This window comes from Sus scrofa, chromosome 1, assembly GCF_000003025.6.
Source record: "Sus scrofa isolate TJ Tabasco breed Duroc chromosome 1, Sscrofa11.1, whole genome shotgun sequence".
Lineage (NCBI taxonomy): Eukaryota > Metazoa > Chordata > Mammalia > Artiodactyla > Suidae > Sus > Sus scrofa.
Window position 1 is genome coordinate 14,584,991 of NC_010443.5, and position 20,491 is coordinate 14,605,481.

General features: G+C 41.0%; 1 protein-coding gene across 3 annotated transcripts in view; it reads right to left on the bottom strand.

The window, feature by feature from the left end:
- ESR1 (estrogen receptor 1) overlaps positions 1-19,916 on the bottom strand; it is a 387,875-nt gene extending 367,959 nt beyond the window's left edge. For all 3 annotated transcript variants that reach the window (XM_021083050.1, XM_021083034.1, XM_021083018.1), the window contains exon 1: positions 16,803-19,916. The gene's annotated coding sequence lies outside the window, so the exon portion shown is untranslated. The remainder of the gene's footprint in view (positions 1-16,802) is intronic.

Sequence of the window (20,491 nt, forward strand, 5' to 3'; positions counted from 1 at the left end):
GTGTCTAAGCCTTTTGCCTGCAAACATAACATGAAAACTCATATTTATGGTGGCCAAGATCTTGAGTTATTGTTCTATGTTCAAATCTTATTATACCATTTACCAGCTGGATGATACTCAGCCAATTATTTGATTTCTCGAAGCGTTGGTTTATCTCCCTAGAAAGTGGTTATAATGAAACCCACTCCAGGAGATGTTGTAATGACAAAGTAAGTTATTTTCTGTACAGTGCGAAGCACCATGGCTGGCAGAAAATGTAATCAATACATGGGGAAGTAGTATTCATGTCATTATATTAAGCACTTGACTGACTGATTCCAGGGATAAGCAAAGTAAATCATAAAAGAAACAAGACTTTAAAGAATGGATTATTTAAACTGGAGAGTTGGATCTTTAAAAAAAGAGGAAAGAAACAATCGTGGTGGAAAAACCCAACCATGTGAACACAACACTAATCTACCAATATTTTATGTATTTGATTCTTTAGTCCTTAGAGTTTTTCTACCTAAGACAAACAATTACTACTCGTAGAGCCAAATACCTTTCGGGTGGGAAAAACACGACTGTTCTGTGCTGCTTACAAATGGAAAGGCAGTAAACATGGGAAGGAGATGATTTTGATGTTATTGCCCCAGTGACACAAGATAAATGCACAACAAGCCCCAGGTTCAATGGCATCTGGAATCCCAGTGGTTGGGTCCAGACCCTCTTGCAAAGTACCAGCAATGGCACAACCTCAGGCCTTTGCAAGATAGTAAGCTTCTGATCCAGGACCTCAAAGTGGGAAGAGAAATTTAAGAGCACTCGGAGACCGACAGGTGAAAAAAACAAAACACAAAAATTGAGGAAAGGAGTAGCATGCTGACATGGCGTGGGACCCAAACTCCCAGTGGTTTGCGGTGGCTCTACATTCTTCAGCACCAGCTGGGTAAAGAACTCGTTTTTTGGTTAAAAAACCTTTTCCTTTCTTCCTCTTTCCTCACTGTCTATCTCTCTGTCCTCCAAACTAGCTGTCTGCACCACACTGGCAAATAGCTACAGGCACTGTCTCCTTGGAAGTAAGAAGCCCCGCAGTTTACCCTGTTCTTGGTTCTATGATTCATATGAGAGTTCCTTCCCAGCTGCTCAGACTCTTAATACAAGAGTTAAAATGATAGCTGTTTAAAATTCCTAAGCCAGAGGAGGTTTCGCAGGGCTTCTAAACAGCCGGTAGCCAGCCATGCCCCTGCAGGTGCCCTGGGTCCAGGAACAATGATGCACCTCCACCCTGGGAAGACTGGCCCGACCAGTCCCACTGCACTTTTGAGGACAGTGGGCAAGCCAGGAATCGTGACATTTTAACACTTTGGTTAGTCACTAAGTAAAGCCTTCCTCTAGAAAACTTCATTTCCTATACAGCAGGGTAGACAAGGTCCAATGGAAATTTTTCCTCCACTAAATCAAACCAGTTCTATGATGGGGAAGTTACCACACTAAGCAATATATTCCATTTTGATCCTTAGAGAAATCAGGTTTAATCCACTGGCACTTCTAGCTGATTGGCAGGCAGAGCTGGGTTCCGCACCCCAGCCCTCCCTTGTAATCTGGGTAGGTTACATAAAAATGAACCTTCCAGTACTACTCAGTTGGCTCAGACTTCCTGTGCTTTTGAATATTTTGAAGGCAAGCATGGTATTTCCAAACCAGAGGGGCTTTTAATCTTTTATATCTCATTCCTGGTACGGGATTCACAAATGGCTAAATAAATAGCCTCTCAAATTGGCTTCTAGGCAATGGTGACAATTTGTACTTTCATTGTAATGTATGCATGGCTTTTCAAGAGGGTTGCTAACCAGTTTAGAAATGTTCTATGAGAAAATGAGAAATGGACTTGAAAGTCAGTTATTTTCTCTTTTATATTTTAAATAAAAAAACAGTGTGATTACTTGAGGATCATAAGTACAAGTGAAATGGCTATTTGTCCACCTAATAGACTTTTTTTTTCTCCTGAAACTGCCACTTGCCACTTCAAATAATTCAATTCAGTAGAAATGCTTCTCAGTGATTAAGAATGTAAGAATCATGTCCCTGTTTTTAAGTGGGTGACTGAATATACCACATCTATATTCTGAAGATGTTCTCCTATAGGGTTAAACTGAACACACACATGAGACCACAGACATAGAAAACAAACTTATGGTTACCAAACAGGAAAAGGGGAGATATATTAGGACTTTGGGATTAACATACATATACTACCATATATAAGACAGTTAACCAACAAGGACCTACTGTATAGCAGAGGGAAATATACTCAATATTTTGTAATAACCTATAAGGGAAAAGAATCTGAAAAAGAATATCTATATGGCAAATGATATATAATCATTTCACTGTATACCCAAAATTAACACAACATGGTAAATCAACTATACTTCAATAAAAAATTTTAAAACATACATACATACATTTTGCTTCTTATTAGCACCATACAACCTGGCAAAAGATGAAGGAGGTTGTGAAATTCAAATCAGGAAATGTTTTTACTTGCTAGCAGCTATGGTAAAGCTCTGAGATGAAAAAGAATGCAATAAAAGAGGCTTTTTAAAAGAAGTTTGGGTTTTCTATACGTAAAATGGACTATTGAGCTTTGTGGATAAATTTGTTCACATCTGTGATAACATGTAAAGAAACCTTGACCAGGCAGATGTTTAAGTGGGAGTATCTCATAGGCTGCATCCTTGACCTCGACTCAAGAAACACATGAAGTGTTCATCAGTCACTTGGTACATTGTTCAGCCCCTGGCAATACACATTTGATAAAAAAATTAAATGAAAAATCCTTCCCCAAACTAAATGGCCAAATTAGGTCTTAGGTATTCATGTAAGAAGTCAGAAGAGAGGAAAAAAAAAAAAAAAAAAAAAAAAAAAGGAACCTAATGTATTCATACAAAACAAATCTCGGTGGTGGTTCCAAATCCAGATGAATATCTACATCCCTTCTTAACAAGAGCTGTGCTAACATTTGGTACTACAATCCTAGACAACAAGCAGAAGTTTTCATACTTAAGTCTTTCTAGTTTGCTTCTTTATTTTGTTTTTAACAGGGAGGAAAAGGGTCATTTGGGTGGTTTCTAAAGATTTCCTTAACTAAAGCTGGTTTGAGTCTTCACTTAAATGAAACAAGGTGGTTGAAGATAAAAGCAGTCTCACTTATCAATAGGCACTGGTAAATCAATGTTTCATTTGTCTGTTCAAGCTGAATTCCCTAATCATATACTTTTAGAAGGTTAAGTAAGGCATAAGCTATTTACTGTTGATGCCATTTGCGAGTATTTACACGTGAATGTATAGGTCACCATCCACTGTAGCAACTCAGGTCCATAGGATAACTTCCATCTCTGTAGGTCGATTTGCCATTCGAGCAAAAAGTCCTGGCCCACAGTATCTCCAAACTTGTATTCAGCGGCAGCATTGTACCTGGTGTGGCTGTGAGGTAGGGGTTTACCACAGAGATTCAGATGTTGCTAGATGATGGGAAAAGCAGTCACCACACAGAGCAAGTAAAGGATTTTGCAATGCCACTTAATACACACCTATACTTACAAAACAACTTTCTTAGTCTTTACTTGCATGCAACATTCTTCATGAATTTTTACTTTAAGATATTCCTAGCAACTCCCTTGGAGTAATTCAAGATTATTCCATGGGCAATTTTCACTGTGAATTTCAAACATCAGCCTGAGCTACTGATAAAAAGGCCCTGGGTTATTTTTTTGTTTTTAAGATGCTATATATAATGGCTTCAAATGTACAAGACATGACAGAGTGAAAAAAAATACTTGTTTAACTTCTAAACTTTGTTTTTCTATGGGGAATAATAGTCTGGCTGTGCTTTTTTTCTTAATTCCAAGCAGCAGGGAAGAACCTAATTTATGAACTTTTTCTCAATAAAAAAATAACAAATGGAAAGTTTAACGTTGAATTAAGAAGTCTTCAGGATTAGCAGGTATGCAATGACAGATTTATAGGGGCCAAGGACTGATAACTATATTTTAGGTCTAGGAAACATCTGCTCAGAGTAAGCAGTTTATGGTTTCTATATCAAATAGAAGGGGGAAAAAAAACACATTGATATGAGACTGTGGCAGTTTCATTTTTTAATTTCTTTTTTAACCAAAGGTAGTGCAAATCCTATTCCAATGGTCTTATTCACTTCCTTGCTGTGCCCTAGTCAAATCAAGGGGATACAGAAATTGCCTCAGAAGAAATGATGAAGGTAAGAGAGAATCAGTGTTTTCAATGGAAAATTCATAAGCACTTGCTATGGGGGGAAAATGTTCATTAAATATAACATTCAACTAATCTATAAATTTTTCTCCATGTAAGACTGTAGATTATACGGATTTCCTCAATTATCTTGATGTACTAATCTAAAATAGTGAAATGCAATCCTTGGAAATACTCAGAATTAAACATGTCGCAGGTAATAACACAGATACAGAGAAATGTTACACAAATACACAACAACCTTGGCAATGAACTTGTCTCTTTTTTTAACTCCAGTCTTTTAGACACATTTTAAATAATTACATGAAGCCAGGAATTGGCTGTTATCCAGTGAATCTGGACTATGGACACTGACCAAACTGTTTGACATTTTACCCCCATCCCTTCTATTTTCAGTCCACATTTTCCCTCCACAGTGACTTTCTGGTTATGTATTATCTAGTTTTGGCTGTCTCTACTGCCCACTTCAGATAATTGCTCAACTCTCCACTTGGCTTCTTTCTGGGTAGGCTTGACCTAAGAGAATGGATGAAGAAAGAGCCAGGATTTTCCTTTGATCTCTTAGAGCTCAGGATTCCATTATATAATCTACTATAAATCCTGGCAGTAGAGATTGACATCGACTTCCAAACTTGCCATACTATGACACTCCTCATTCATTCATTATAAATTCTGACATTTCTTAATTAACATGAACTCAATACTTCAGTTCGTCAGTGATAAGACATTTTTTTTTTTCAGTTGCCTTCTTGATATGTTTAAGGGTTGCCTTGATTAATTTTTCTCTTCTGCAAGCTAAGCCTTAAATGCCAAATGTTCTAACTGGCTATCTGCCTCTAAGGTTTAAGCTCACAGATGTTTCCTTGTGGCCACAGCAAATACCACTCCTCTGAGAATAAGTTTGATAAACAAAATTGGCAATAAATTTAGAACTAAAGAGCTGGATAAGAAATTTAAGTACAGCCCTTGTTCTCTACACTTTCGTAAACTTACAAACTTGTCAAGTGTACTCAATTCTCAAATATCAGTGGTAGGGGATTCTAGAAATCCCATCAACAAATTGAAGCTTTCAACAATCCGGAAACTTCCTTCAATCTAACAGTAGAAATCCCTTTCCCTACCGAACACACACTACCATGGCTGCTAACAAGTAGAAAATTGGCCCACTTAAATTTCGTTTCCATTCCAAGGGCTAAGGGAGGAGTCAAATGGATAGACTCCAGATGGTGAGAAGAAAGTGAAGCAAGGGCCCTGCATAGTCTGAACATGAATAATTTCTGAACTTTTCTGAGTGGTTAATACTCAACTATATAAATATTGCTTATGCAACACGAATGCCATAGGAGGAAGGAGACAGTCATGTTCTGTTTTTCCTTTCCTAGAAATCAACAGTCTTCGATGAATCCTTTCCTTCACAAACTCAATGTGAAGTACCTCTTTGCTTGATTTGTGAAGCCTAAATAATCTGGAGGAATAGACCAACAAATCAACGTGAGCAGTGTTCTTCATGCTGAATATTATGATGTCACCCTGTCCCTGTACTTTTCTGCTTAAAATACAATATGCCCGGGCATTGTCCACCACGGATCATTTTCAGGAGTGTGGTAATAATCACTTGAGATTTACTGCAACTGAAATTAAATTATTTAGAGCGCTAAGCCTTTCCCCCCAGCCAAACCCCAGCCCCCACTAAGTCTTGGCCTATTCTTTTTTTTTCTTTTTTTTTTTTTTTTCTGTCTTTTCTAGGGCTGCTCCCATGGCATATGGAGTTCCCAGGCTAGGGGTCTAATCGGAGCCATAGCCACAGGCCCATGCCAGAGCCACAGCAACTCGGGATCCGAGCAGCCTCTGCAACCTACACCACAGCTCATGGCAACACCAGATCCTTAACCCACTGAGCAAGGCCAGGGATCGAACCTGCAACCTCATGGTTCCTAGTCAGATTTGTTAAACTGCACCACGATGGGAACTCCATGTTCTTTTTTTTTTTTTTTTCAACTGGGATCCTTGCCTTTTATTTTCCCTTAGAAGAGAAAAAAAGAGGAAAAGAAAAAGCACAATCTGACCCCTTTCCTTTATCCTCAAATCACTGAATTCAGTGCCCCCATCCCATAAGCATAAAGCACTTCAGGCAGCTGCAAAAGAAATCAGAGTCTGCTGTTTCTGTCTAGAGTCTTAAATCAATGGAATGATGGCATGTCTTTTATTTCTGGCATAGATGCCCATGGGTTTGATTGTGCTTATATGTGTATCTCAATTCAGTGTTCCAAGTGGAGGCTGCTGAAAGCAAGAACTATAGAATCATAAAATGGTCTGGCCACAGGGACCACAAAGCTCCCCTAGTCCAATTTCTCCATTCAATTTAGGAAGGAAATGGGGCCACAAAATCAGATTTGTTCAAATAAAGCTGGAGGCAAAAACACTATGAAGCTATAGTCATCAGAACAGTATGGTACTAGCATAAAGACAGACATATGGACCAATAGAATAGACTAGAGAGCCCTAGATAAATCTACATAAATATATTTGGCTGATCCTCAACAAGGGTTCCAAGAACCAACAATGAGAAAAGGGTCATCTTTCCAACAAATAGTGTTAAGAAAACTAGATATCCACATGGAAAAGAATGATATTGGATGCTATCCTATAAAGTACACAAAAATCAACTCAAAGTGGAATAAAGACTTATATATAATACCTGAAACTGTAAAACTTCTACAAGAAAACATAGGGAGCAAAGCTTCATGACATTGGTCTTGCCAGTGATTTCATGGATATGACACCAAAAGCACAGGTTAAAAAAAAAACAACAATGATACAAACAAGTGGAACTACATCGAACTAAAAAGCATCTGAACAGGAAATAATCACAGAGTGAAAAGACAACCAACAAAATGGAAGAAAATATTTGCAAACTACATATCTGATAAAGGATTAATCTACAAAATAATGGAAGGAACACAGACAGCTCAATAACAGAAAGACAAGTAACCCAATTTTTTAAAGGGTTAAGGACTTGAATAGACATTTCTCTAAAGAAGACATACAAACGGCCAAAGGACACATGAAAAAAAAATGTTCATCATCACTAATCGTCAGAGAAATTCAAATCAAAACTACAATGAGATAGGACTCACACCTGTCAGGATGGCTATTATCAAAGACACAAAAGGCAACAAGTACTGGTGAGAAGACGGAGAACCTGGAACCCTTGCATGCAGGGTAGGGATGTAGAATGATGAAGCCACTATGGAAAACAGAATGGAGGGCCTTAAAAAATTAAAAACAGAACTACCAAATGATTCAGCAATCCCACTTCTGGGTACACATCCAAAAGAAGGAAATCAGGATCTGAAAGAGATATTCGCACCCAAGTTCACTGCAGCACTATTCAAATTAGTTTGTTTGATATGAAATGTCCATCAAGAGATAAGTGAATAGAGAAAATGTTGTATATACATACACTGGAATACTATTCAGCCTTAAAAAAGAGTAAATTCTGGAGTTCCCATTGTGGTTCAGCAGAAACGAATCTGACTAGCATCCACGAGGACACAGGTTCAATCCCTGGCCTCACTCAGTGGGTTAAGGATCTGGCGTTGCCATGAGCAGTGGTGTAGGTCACAGATGCGGCTCAGATCTGGCGTGGCTGTGGCTGTGGCTGGCAGCTGCAGCTCTGATTCAACCCCTAGCCTGAGAACCTCCATATGCCATGGGTGTGGCCCTAAAAAAAAAGGCAAGAAAATTTAAAAGAAGAGTAAATTCTGCAATATGTGACAAGATAGTTGGACCTGGAGAACATTATGCTAAGTGAAATAAACCAGTTACAGAAACACAAGTACTGAATGATTCCACTTATATCAGGCATCTAAAATATTCAAATTCAGGAGTTCACTTTGTGGTTCCGAAAAAGTGAATCCAACCAGTATCCATGAGGATGCAGGTTTGATCCTTGGTCCTGCTCAGTGGGGTAAGGATCCAGCATTGGCACGAGCTGTGGCGTAGTTCCCAGATGTGGCTCAGATCCTGCAGTGCTATGGTGTAGGCCAGCAGCTGCAGCTTGGATTCAACCTCTAGCCTGGGAACCTCCATATGCTCCAGGTGCAGCCCTAAAAAGCAAAAAAAAAAAAAAAAAAGAAAATTTAAAAAATAAAAATAAAATAGTCAATAACACCAAAGACTGGCATGGTGGTTACCAAGGGCTGGAGGAAGGAGGAAATGAGAGTTAAGTAACTTCTAGAGATCTACTATACAAACACTGTATCTATAGTCAGCAATGAAGTTTTATACACAAAATTTGTTAAGAGAAAAATTAACACAACATTGTAAATCAACAATACTTCAATTTAAAAATTGGTTTTTAATTTAAGAGACTAGCTCTCATGTTGTATTATTCCCACAGTAACATTTTTTAAAAGACTTGTTTAGTATCCAATATAAAGCCCCTATTTAATATCTATAAACAAATTATAACAACCTTAATGCAATCTAATAACAATATATTCTCTTCTAAATCTATATTTTGTACAAATAAAATAATTCTACTGGAAAAATATTCCAAGTTAATAGCATTTTACACATATATAGGTAACATGATACATAGCTTTTCAAAGTTCTATCAGTTAATGTTCACTGTATCACTAGTAGAATATTTAATGGGTATTTGGTATTCATTCTGCCTATTTTACAGTTGGGAAAAGAGAGCACTAAGCCTGCAAGCACTTTACTAAGGTCACAAACTCAGTGCATCAGTGGCAGAATAATAGGTTTTAACTCCCAACCTACTTGTTTCTCCACTTGTCATTTTTGGAAGCCCCCAAAAATTCCCTTTTTTTTTTTTTTTTTGGTCTTTTTTAGGGCTGCACCCAAGGCATATGGAGGTTCTCAGGCTAGGTGTCTAATCAGAACTGCTGCCACCGGCCACAGCCAGAGTCACAGTAACACCAAATCCAAGCCGCGTCTGCAACCTACACCACAGCTCACGGCAACACCAGATCCTTAACCCACTGAGCAAGGCCAGGGATCGAACTCATAAGTTCATGGTTCCTAGTCAGATTCATTTCCACTGCACCACGATGGAAACTCCAAAAAAATATTCTTTATAATCATAAACAATCATGCTTTCAAAAAGCAAGTCTTAAAAGGTTTTTAAAATTGTTTTACACCTCTGTTAAACTATTCCAATCACCTCCATATTCATGTGCCCACTCTTCATCCGAAAACGTCCATCAACACAGTATTTTTCTAAGGGTAAGTTTTCAGTTCATTCCAACCCTACTCTGATCTTTAATGCCTACACCATCAGTCCAATAATATGACCTTGACCTCTCCATTCCTAAATTATCTCACACCACCCCCTGCCCCCTTCTCACTCGTGTTCCTGCCATGCCTTTGCTTATACCCCTCCCTTGCCTTAAATCTTGCTGTGTAAACACTACCCATCCTATAAGGTCATGGGCAAATGTACAAGAAAATCCCTAACCATCCCCTCCCCCTGCAGACCCCCCAATCCCCCACTCCCCCTCCCCCCGAAATATTTTCTCCTCTTTGTGTTTCCACACCACAGCGCTGACCTCTCTCAAAGCCCTCATCCCTTTCTTCTTCACTGTATTATGTTATGTGACACTGTATCATAGTGTGATACTATATCATAGTATCATTATTTTGTAACAATCCTATGTTACAATATTTTCTCCTCTTTGTGTTTCCACACCACAGCGCTGACCTCTCTCAAAGCCCTCATCCCTTTCTTCTTCACTGTATTATGTTATGTGACACTGTATCATAGTATGATACTATATCATAGTATCATTATTTTGTAACAATCCTATGTCCTAACTTGTGCCTTACCAGCTGTAACTGATAGTGAAGGTCTCAGGATCAAGGAAGGGGTCAGGCTCTTTTTAACACAATCAAGCCCCAAACACCCAGTACATCCCAGCACCTCCCATCACACCAGAGCAAAGCCCAAACACTATCCTTGCACTTAAGACACTTTCCGTCTGGTTCGGTTCAGAGACTCTAGACAGACCTTAATAAACCACAGCAGAGCCTTTGTAAATATTACTCACTCCTTAAAATCCGGAAAAAACCTTAACAGTGTGTGTCAAGTTGAACTACATTGGATTCTGAGTAATCCTAGTCTCTAAATATTCTTTAGTAAAACTCGATGCAAGTAGGATTTCCAAAATCCCATATCGAAAAAAAGAAAGGAATTTCTTTCTGTATTTGTCACATCATTTTAAAGTGAAATATATTAAAATGGATTATTATATGGGATGTCTGTTACTTTACAAGATTCTAAGGAAATGAATCTTGACAAACGACTGGCTGTCATAAATAAAAAGGAGAGTGCAAAAGACAGATGTTTTCTGTGAGACAAACTCAATTTCTGGTGGATTTCTTGGTGTCTTTTTTACTATTATTACTAGAGTATAGTCGATTTACCATGCTGTGTCGCTTTCTGCTGTACAGCATGGTGACCCAGTCATAAGTGTATATGTTCTTTTTTCATACAATCTTCCATCATGTTCTAAATTCTGAAGGCAAATTCCCCACCGAGACCATTTCTATGAACAGCAGAGAGGGGAGGGGGGGTGGTCTCAGAAATGCAGATTATCCATTTGCAAAAGGCCTTTTCAGCTTCTGAACCAACCTAGGGGAAAGGTGTGTTTAAAGAGCTTAGCTGTCACAATAGCCAAGACAGGAAAGAGCCTAAATGTCCATGACCAATGAATGGATTAAGAAGATGGACACACACACAACAGAAAAAAATAATAATAATAATGTCATTTGCAGCAACATGGATGGAACTAGAGACTCACACTAAGTGAGGTAAGTCAGAAAGAGAAAGGCAAATACCACGTGACAGCACTTCTCTTTGGAATCTAATATACGGCACAAATGAACCTATCGACAGAAAAAAACAAAACAAAACTTGTGACATGAAGAACAGACTTGTGGTCACCAAGAGGGAGAGGGAGTGAGTCAGATGGCCTGGGAGTTTGGGGTTAGGAGATGCAAACTACCGCATTTGGAATGGATAAGCAATGAGATTCTGCTGGATAGCACAGGGAACTCTTGTGATGGAACATGATGGAGGATAATGGGAGAAAAAGAATGTATGTATATGCATGACCGGGTCATTTTGCTGTACAGCAGAAACTGACACAACATTGTAAATCAACTATAATTTTAAAACATTTTTTAAAGACAAAATAAGATAGGAGTTCCCGTCGTGGTGCAGTGGAAACGAATCCGACTAGGAACCATGAGGTTGCGAGTTCTGTCCCTGGCCTCGCTCAGTGGGTTAAGGATCCCGCATTGCTGTGAGCTGTGGTGTAGGTCGCAGACGCAGCTCAGATCTGGCATTGCTGTGGCTCTGGCATAGGCTGGTAGCAACAGCTCCAATTCGACCCCTAGCCTGGGAACCTCCATATGCCATTGGTGCGGGCCTAAAATGACAAAAGACAAAAAAAAAAAAAAAAGAAAGAAAAAAGAAGATTAAAAAGAGAGAGAGAGCTTAGCTGTGGCCATTTGATAAGAGCCCAGCCTGATGGCATCAGAGGGAAAAAGAGAACTGCTCAAACCCCAGTTCAGATCTACCATCCCTGCAGAGGGCAGGGACCCAGAACAGAACCCTGACCACTTAGACTCAGCAAGTCCTAAGCTTTTGCATTTCCCTAGGACTGTTGTCCTGTTGGGGCCTGTCCCCTCCCCCTCATGACAGCCAGCTCCCGCAAGGGCCTGGGTGTTGTCTTCAAGGTGCCAAGAAAGGGGCTGGAAGACTGCCCCGTTTGTATTCACTCTTCGCAGGAAACCTCAGAGAGGTTGAGGGTTGGTGGCGGCTATAAATAGAAGAGTAAAGCCAGATGAGGCTCCAGAAGGCCGGGTAGGAAAATGAAGCTCCAGGTGCGCAGCTGAACCCATCTGTGCGGTGTTTTTTTGTTTGTTTGTTTGTTTAAACAACAGAACTGCTACCGCAGCTCTGCGCCACTCATCTTCTCAAAGTCAGAGAGCATCCGAGGCTGCAGGACGCCCCAGGGAGAGGATTACGCAGGGAGGGAACAGGTTGGCTCTGGGCCTATCTGGCCCCAGCCCGCCGAGCCCCACCCGTTCTGCCTGCCTTCTTTATGAGCTTGGCCATGTGCCACCCACACCTCCACCACTGCATACACTCTCAGGCCTTCAGAACATAAATCAGCCCGACTCTCTCGTACCCAGTTCATAGCACTACGCCAGGGCCACTCTCATTCCTGTGATGATAAGATTTGACACACAGCTAAGTGATTACTGATACATGCCATATGGAAACTTGTATTTCATAGGAGTTCCCTGGTGGCACAGTGGGTTAAGGATCCGGCATGGTCACTGCTGTAGCTCTTGTCACTGATGTGGCAGGAGTTTGATTTCTGCCCTGGGAACTTCTGCATGCCTCGGGAGTGGACCAAAAACCCCCACAAACTTGTATTTCATAAAACTGAACTTTTGGCACAGCTCTTTTACTTACATTATTAAATTTAATCCTCCTGAATAGCCCTAAAACTTACGTACGTCGGATATTATTATCCGCCTTTTACAGACGAAGATACTGAGCTTACCACTGCTGCAACGCTGCTGCTTCTGTAATGAGCATAACGTGGGTTAAGGACCTGACATTGTCTCTGTGAAGATCAGGTTCAATCCCTGGCCTCGCTCAGTGGGTTAAGGACACGGTGTTGCTGCAAGCTGTGGGGTAGGTCCCAGATGCTACTCAGATCCAGTGTTGCCATGTCTGTCTGTGGCAGCCGCAGCTCCAATTTAACCTCTAGCCTGGGAACTTCCATAGGCCACAGATGTGGTCATGAAAGAAAAAAAAGGAGGAGTTCCCATCGTGGCACTTGTGGTTAAATGAACCCGATTAGGAACCATGAGGTTGCGGGTTCGATCCCTGGCCTTGCTCAGTGGGTTAAGGATCCGGCGCTGCCGTGAGCTGTGGTGTAAGGTCTCCGACACGGCTCAGATCCTGTGGATCTGGAATAGGCCAGATCTGGTGTAGGCCGGCAGCTACAGTTCTGATTAGACCCCTAGCCGGGAACCTCCATATGCCTCGGGTGCAGCCCTAAAAAAGATACACACACACAGACACACATACACACACAAAACAAGAAAAAAAAGGAAACTTGGTATAAATGCTCCACATTCATTTTGCTGTCAAAAGAAGCATGTTGCTTGGTGGTTGGGCAAAGCCTGAGTCTATACATGCGCAGAGTTTACCCTGACTTCTCATTCAACATGATGCCAAAAACCTGGGATGGTCTCTCCCTCACCGGCCCCATAACAAATATTTAATGCCCATGAGGTGGTGGAAACAGAAATTATATTAGCAACTCATGTTTAGGGAGTGCTTATTTTGTGCAATACTTTCTATAGGCATGACCGCATTTAATCCTTCCAGCAGCTCCAAGTGGTAAACAATAGCATGCTTTTTTTTCAAATGAAGTTTTGCAAAGTCAGGTAGTGTGTCCAATGTTAGCTTTATAAATGACAGTTCTAAGACTTGAAGATAAGCTTCTCTGTAACTAAAGCCCATGATCCCAAATATTAATTTTTTTTCAGGTCACGTTCCCTGTTACGGTCTGATGGATGTAAAATCCTAGTGGCTATGATGCTGACCATGAGGTCTGGTCATTTATTCCACCAACACTTCTTCTCAGGCACTGTACTAGGCTTGGAATAAAAACAACTTCATCAGAGAGCGTCTAACACATGAAGCTCCCAAGTGGTTTACTGCGGGGTTCAAGCTCATTTGTTCCACAAAATTATATCCAGTGGCCACTCTTACTATCCCTACTTCACACAGGAGGAATTTGAGGGCAAAAGTTAAATGGCCCAACCAGAAGGTAATAAGAGCTATGGCTTGGACTCAGCTGTCTCCTGTGGATTTGAATGGAACTACTGAATATCTGAACCTTCCCAGAGAGTTACTGCAAGGAGAGATCTGAGAAGCAGCAGAAGCTTCCCAGCAAGCTATTTCTAAGGGTGCATGGACAATAATGCTAACCTCTTCATCCGATGCTTTCAGCGTGTGAAAAAGAAAAAAAAAAATTACACTCCTTAGAAAGAAACAGGAGTTCCCGTTGTGGCACAGCAGAAATGAACCCAACTAGGAACCATGAGGTTTCGGGTTTGATCCCTTGCCTCACTCAGCGGGTTAAGGATCCAGCATTGCCGTGAACTGTGGTGTAGGTCACAGACGAGGCTCAGATCCTGCGTTACTGTGGCTGTGGTGCAGGCAGCAGCTGTAGCTCGGATTTGACCACTAGCCTGGGAACCTCCATATGCTGCAAGAGCGGCCCTAAGAAGAAAAAAGAAAAAAGAAAAAGAAAGAAAGAAAGAAAAGAATAGTAAAGGAAAAAAACATAAACTCACTGATGTGCAAGGTTTTGTTGGGGTCCAGTGGGAGTGATCCAGAGAAAGTCCACCGAGATGCTGTCCAGGAGGCAAGCTCACCTGTTAAGTACCTGCCTCTCAAAAGAGCCCATTATGACACCCTGGGCAGGGAGCTTCCCAGGGGGATTAAGGACAGAGACGGTTGGGCAGGACCATTTCTCAACCACTACAGGTGAAATACATGCCATGAATATTTTATAAATAATGCGGACAGTCTACTCAGAGCTGGGTCACTCTCATTCTTGCTTATTAATCTTTGTAGACAATGCCCAACCATGAACCAGAGCTCTTCTCTATTTCTGGCAAACTGAAGCCTAACCATCAGGCCCTCAGCCCCGGCAGTTTTTCTGACCGACTGGACTAAATGAATATGGACAAATACTCAGAGAGGCCACAGAAAATCATGTAAAAATGCTTAGCACACATGCAGTGCAAATATTTATATTGTCCAGAAATTTAGGGTAGGTACTGGGGGGAAGGCAGAGGGGAGCTAGCTACAAATCCTAAATGGGATGAAAGATAGGGTTCCCTGAAATGAAAGATAGTTTTTTACTTCATTCTTGCAGCAAGTTTGAGACATGTGAGGTTTATCCCTTTCCTTGACTGTCAGTGCCATCAAAAAAAAAAAAAAATCTCCAAGGGTCTAAAAATAATATCCTGCTGGGAAATATGACCCTTATGTTCATATTCAAAATTTTGCCTTTTTCCTACCTGTTGTCTCTGTCGTTTCATTATTTTTATTCCTAATTTCCTTGAAATCTAACACCCTCTATAATAGTCCATTAAATCTCTGGAATATTACAGGTATGTGTGTTAAAGCCTAACGGGCGGTCTTCATAAGATATTAACAAAGTTGGAGCAAACATTTGCTTTGGAGAAATAAGAAGGAATTGCACAGGGTAGAAATGGGCTCTGAAGCCAGATCTCAGAAGTTCCCATCTAATTTCGTTTCTTTTGTCTCTCTGTGCATGAGAAGATAAAATTCAAAAACATCTCTGCCATATTATAAGTTCACTCTCAACCTTAAGATAAACCGTATGCATTATATATGTGTGATCTACATCGCATTGGAAACTGGATGAGTTTCCCAGGAACCTGGTGCATGAGGTTGCTCTGCAAGCCTACCAGATCTGGCCCAGAAAGCCAAGAGCAATCTGGCACCTTTGAGCAGGAATCAGTGCCATGATCCCAAGTCCTGATAAAGCCCAATTCGTACATTAAAATTAAAAAAAAAAAAAATCACGTTGGCTTCTACAGGCATGTCTGCAAAAGCAAAAACCGGTCACCGTCTTGACAAAACACAAAACTTAGAACTTAACGCGCATTTCCTGAAACGTGGGGCATTCCTCTAACCAAAGTGAAAGTATCATGCCCTGTCTTTTGTGACGGCCACATCACGATTTGAGGAGCACTCTGCTTGTGGAGCGGAGGCATACGTGTCACACCATCCTGCCCTAAGAAGGGACCAGGCGTTGTTTTCTCAGAAGGGCAAACTGAGGCAGCCGGACCCGAAAGAACGTGGCTGAAATCCCAGGATGCTTTAAAGAAGGATGGCTGACTCGTGCATTGCTAGATGGCGTCGCTTTTCAGCAAACTTGACTGCCTTGGGGAAACAAATAATGGCTTATTCAGATTGCTTCGTTCAAACTCACATAAGTTACGGCGCCAAAGATTAAGAAAACAGGTAGCGTGTTCATGCTAGCCCGTGATCAGTCCAATTAATAACTTCTGAAATTCCACCACATTTCGATAATCCAGAACCTCCTAGCTCGTAGCTGGATCAAATAAATATGCGTTATCTGGGGCAGGCAGACAGCCTGTCAGTGCTGTACTAAGAAAAGGGTAGTCGGGTTGCCCTCTGACTCAGCTGAATATTATTCCAAAAGTGAATTTTTCACTGTACCAAGTTTAGCATTTTAACGTCGTAGGAATACTTGCCAGCAACGTTGCAATATATCCTTGGAGTATTAAGAGAAAAAAAAATTGAACATCTTTTAACAGGAGAGGGAAGCTCTAAAGTTACCACAGGCTTGTAAATCGTAGCAACGTTATAACAAGAAGAAAAAATATACATATTGAGAAGAAGAAAGAGGAGTACCTACTTGGAGAGAAGAATGTCACTGAAAGCCTGTCTTCTTAGGCTATAGAATGGGCAAGGGAGAGGAACAGTCACCTTTCGAGCCCGTTAAGGAGCTTCTGAGCATGGAGCCTTTATTTTCAGTTTTGGTGAAAACCGTTCTGAGGCAGTAGACAGGAGGCTGTTATGACCATGAAATTAGGAAATGCAGCAACTCAAAAATAAAGAACTAGCACCACCATTTGACTAGGAGTGGAAAATCCCCCGCACAAAATAGAGGAGGGGGTGGCCTGATTCTAACTTTCTCAGCGCTTGAGTCAAGAAAGACGGTTCACGAGGGTGTAAGTCCTCTGTTCGTCCACCTGAAAATTTCTTATGTCATGCAGCTGATCTTCATTGCTCATAAAGCTTGGAGTCTAGGCAGGCAGATCGAGTTGGAAAAAATAATAAGAATAAAGCATTCATTCGGCACATAAATTTTGCTAATTCAATATTAGTTACAGCTCAGAGCAGGAGTGAGGACGTGTGTTCCGGGAGCATTTTCCTAACTTTCTCGTTTGGCCGGTCCTCAGTAACGCTGCATTTCGTGTCACTGATTAATTGGGTTCTTGACTTCAGTAACCTGCAGAGGTTGGATTTCCTGACTCCGAAGCCATTCCTCTGTCGTCTGATCTTCCCATGAACCATCTGGCATTTCCTCCAGCCATTTCTGGGTGTTTTGTTTTGTTGTGTTTGCCTGTGTAAGCATATACTGTAAAGGATTTTTTTTTTTTTTAACATGTTACATTTTTCTACTCCAGCCTGCAGAAAGTCTGGTTTTCTGCCAGTGAGGATGGCGGATGTGAGGGTGAAGAGGAGAAGGCTCTCTTGCTCCTGGCCTTCCAGAACTTCCACGTGCAGGGTGACCTCTGAAGGGCAAGCGATGCATCTCAAAATCGGCTTGGGAAAGAAAGAAAACACGATTCTCACACGCAGTGCTTTCAAACATTTTGAAAGAAAGGATCTTACTTGTCTTCAGTCTTCTCTCCACTTGTGAATTAGCCCGTAAAATAATTTCAATATGCAGATTTGTCTGAGATCCATTTCCACATCGAGTGGGACATATTTTCGCTAGTATGTAAAGTATTTCATTTTGACTTAAGAGATACAGAGTTGAAACAAGATTCACTTGCAAAAAGAACAGCCATGTATACTAATGGATTGTGGCAGTTATATTAGCTTTTTAATTATTTTGACTGTGATTTGTGGCAAAAGGTAACTTATTTACTAAAATGTTTTGAACACTTTAAATGTTCTGAAAGCAAATTTCTTTTCTAAATTAAAGAAATATTTCAGTTAGTTGATTTGCCAGAATGGGTCAAGTGTGCTTTTCAAATAGCATTTAGCCACCTGCTAAAATCAGTTGTGCATACCAACACAGAGAAGAAAATTATTTAGAGCAACAGTTCTTAAAATAGGACATCCGGTGAGTTCTGAACTGAAGGCTGCAGATTATTTTCTATTTATTAGAAAATATAAATATAATAGAAAATTCAGGTAAAATAAAAAATAGATCAATTATCCCTAAAAGATTATTATTGACATTCATTTGTTTCCAATAAGTGCTTTCTAAAGTGGGAGAGAATAGAAATAATAGAAAATGCCAATTTAATCTCATCAGTATAATTCAAAGAGAAGTATCACATCCTTATGCCTATTCCCCTCATATGCATCATTCAAGCGAAAATTAAAGCCTGCTATTTCATCAAAATCAAGTTGTGCATTAAAGCTTTATTTTTAAAAAAATCAACATACACAGTCTCTTACAGTGTCATATGTTTATTAAGAAACACGGAACAAGGAAATCCTAGCATCTTTCCAGGTTCGAACCTTCTTCTTTTTCTTTTTCTCTAGTACTTTCTCTTCTTCCAGAAGTGACCACTAACAGCCCAGTCTCCACAAGCAGAGTAAAGCAGAAAATTGATGCAATCTGTCTGGGTCATTCGAGCAAAACCCTGCTGTGATCTAGGTGATTCAGGTTAAAATAAAACTCAGGGTTTTGATTCGGAGTGTTTTCGTCTGATGCTCAAGATGATAGCAGAATTTGGGACTCGATTGCATAATTAATTGCCCAAATTCTTCTCTTGTCCTTATTCACAAAGGGCACTGCTCTGAACTCTCTCCGATTTCATCATACTATCAAGGCAGCTCTGTGCTTTGTCTTCCTCATGAAGAGCCATCAAAATGGGAACTCTGCTGGCCTTGCTCAGTCAGTACCTGAGCACTCCCTCCCTCATCTTTATAAGGGAGATTGCCCCGCCCTGGGCTCCTGTTGCCTAGACAGCCAAGCAGCATCCGTCGGATCCTCAGCTCCCACCTCGGATCAGAGCTAACTGGACCAGGGATAGACATCTGACCGATAAGCAGTGACCAAGGACACGGCTTGATGTGAAAGGATGAACTTGACCAATCCCATTCAAGCTCTGGGGAGTACGAATTTTGGAAATTTAGACTGAGCTGGCAAGACACACAGGCAGGAAGGCTGCCTAGGGGTAGACTGGAGGCCATAGCAAGCAAGGCCCTTAGCAAAGGAAGTTACGCAAGAACAGAGAAACCCATCAAGCCAACATGATTATTACCAGGTGTCCAAAGGAGCCTCTGTTCCTTGCCATCAAAAACTAAAACTACAACACACCCCAGGTCACAGGTGCTAGTTTGGGTGGCAGAAGGCACGATATCCAGCAGTTGTGTTTTCAATGTACAGGTCCAGGGTATTTGAAAACAGAGCCTTAATAGGACTAGGAGCTGATGACTCTTCTGTCATTTACTCAAATTGAAACTCTCTAGCTGAAGTTTATAGGGATAAAGATCATCTCTTTCTCAAAAAAGAAAGAAATAAAGAAAGAAGAGGGAGAGAAAAAAAGGATGATTTTCCTTCAGAGAACAAGGGGGCTACGCAGAAACAACTGTTGCAACAAATTCAATTAAACCTTACACTTCATCGATGGAAAGGCCTTTACAACCTACCTCTATAAATCACATGGCTCTTCCTTCTGAAGACTATAATGATTTAAAGTGGAAAAGCTATTCGCTCGGCTGAGAAAAGAAAACCTCTCTCTGACCCTTCTCACTCCCACGAGACCCTGCCCTCCATCCCTCTCCCCAAACCCTGGTCCCTGACCACTGCCCAACTCCATGCAGCTCAGTTGCCAGATACACACACACACACACACACACACACACACACACACACACACTCCTCTTTGGTGGAAAGCAAGGACTTGGAGAAGGCTGGCCCTTCCAGGAGTTGATTTTCATGGCCTGCTAGGAGAACTTCAAAGAGGCAAAGGGAACGCCACAGATATCATCCAAGACCGAGGAGCCTGTGCCAAAGAACAACAGTTTCTAAATACAGGATAGATTTGTCACTAGGTTTGTCAACTGTACTGAAAGAACAGGCTGCTATAAGATACAGAAGGAAAATCTCTTTGAGACATTGAGAACAAGGGAAGCCTTGATTCCTAAACCAGATCACAACCCAGAGGGAAAGCTCTCCCCACTGCAGGATCTGGCCACCTGAGTAAACCCTGCCTTCACGGGCACCTCTGACTGGCAGCAGCCTTGGCCAATGCTGGTGGCTTCAGCAGGCCTGCCGTGATTCTCAATACTTGTGGCAAGTTTGGCAGCATCTGCTTGTTCACCTGGGGACTTAGGAAGCATTTGAAAGGACTTCAG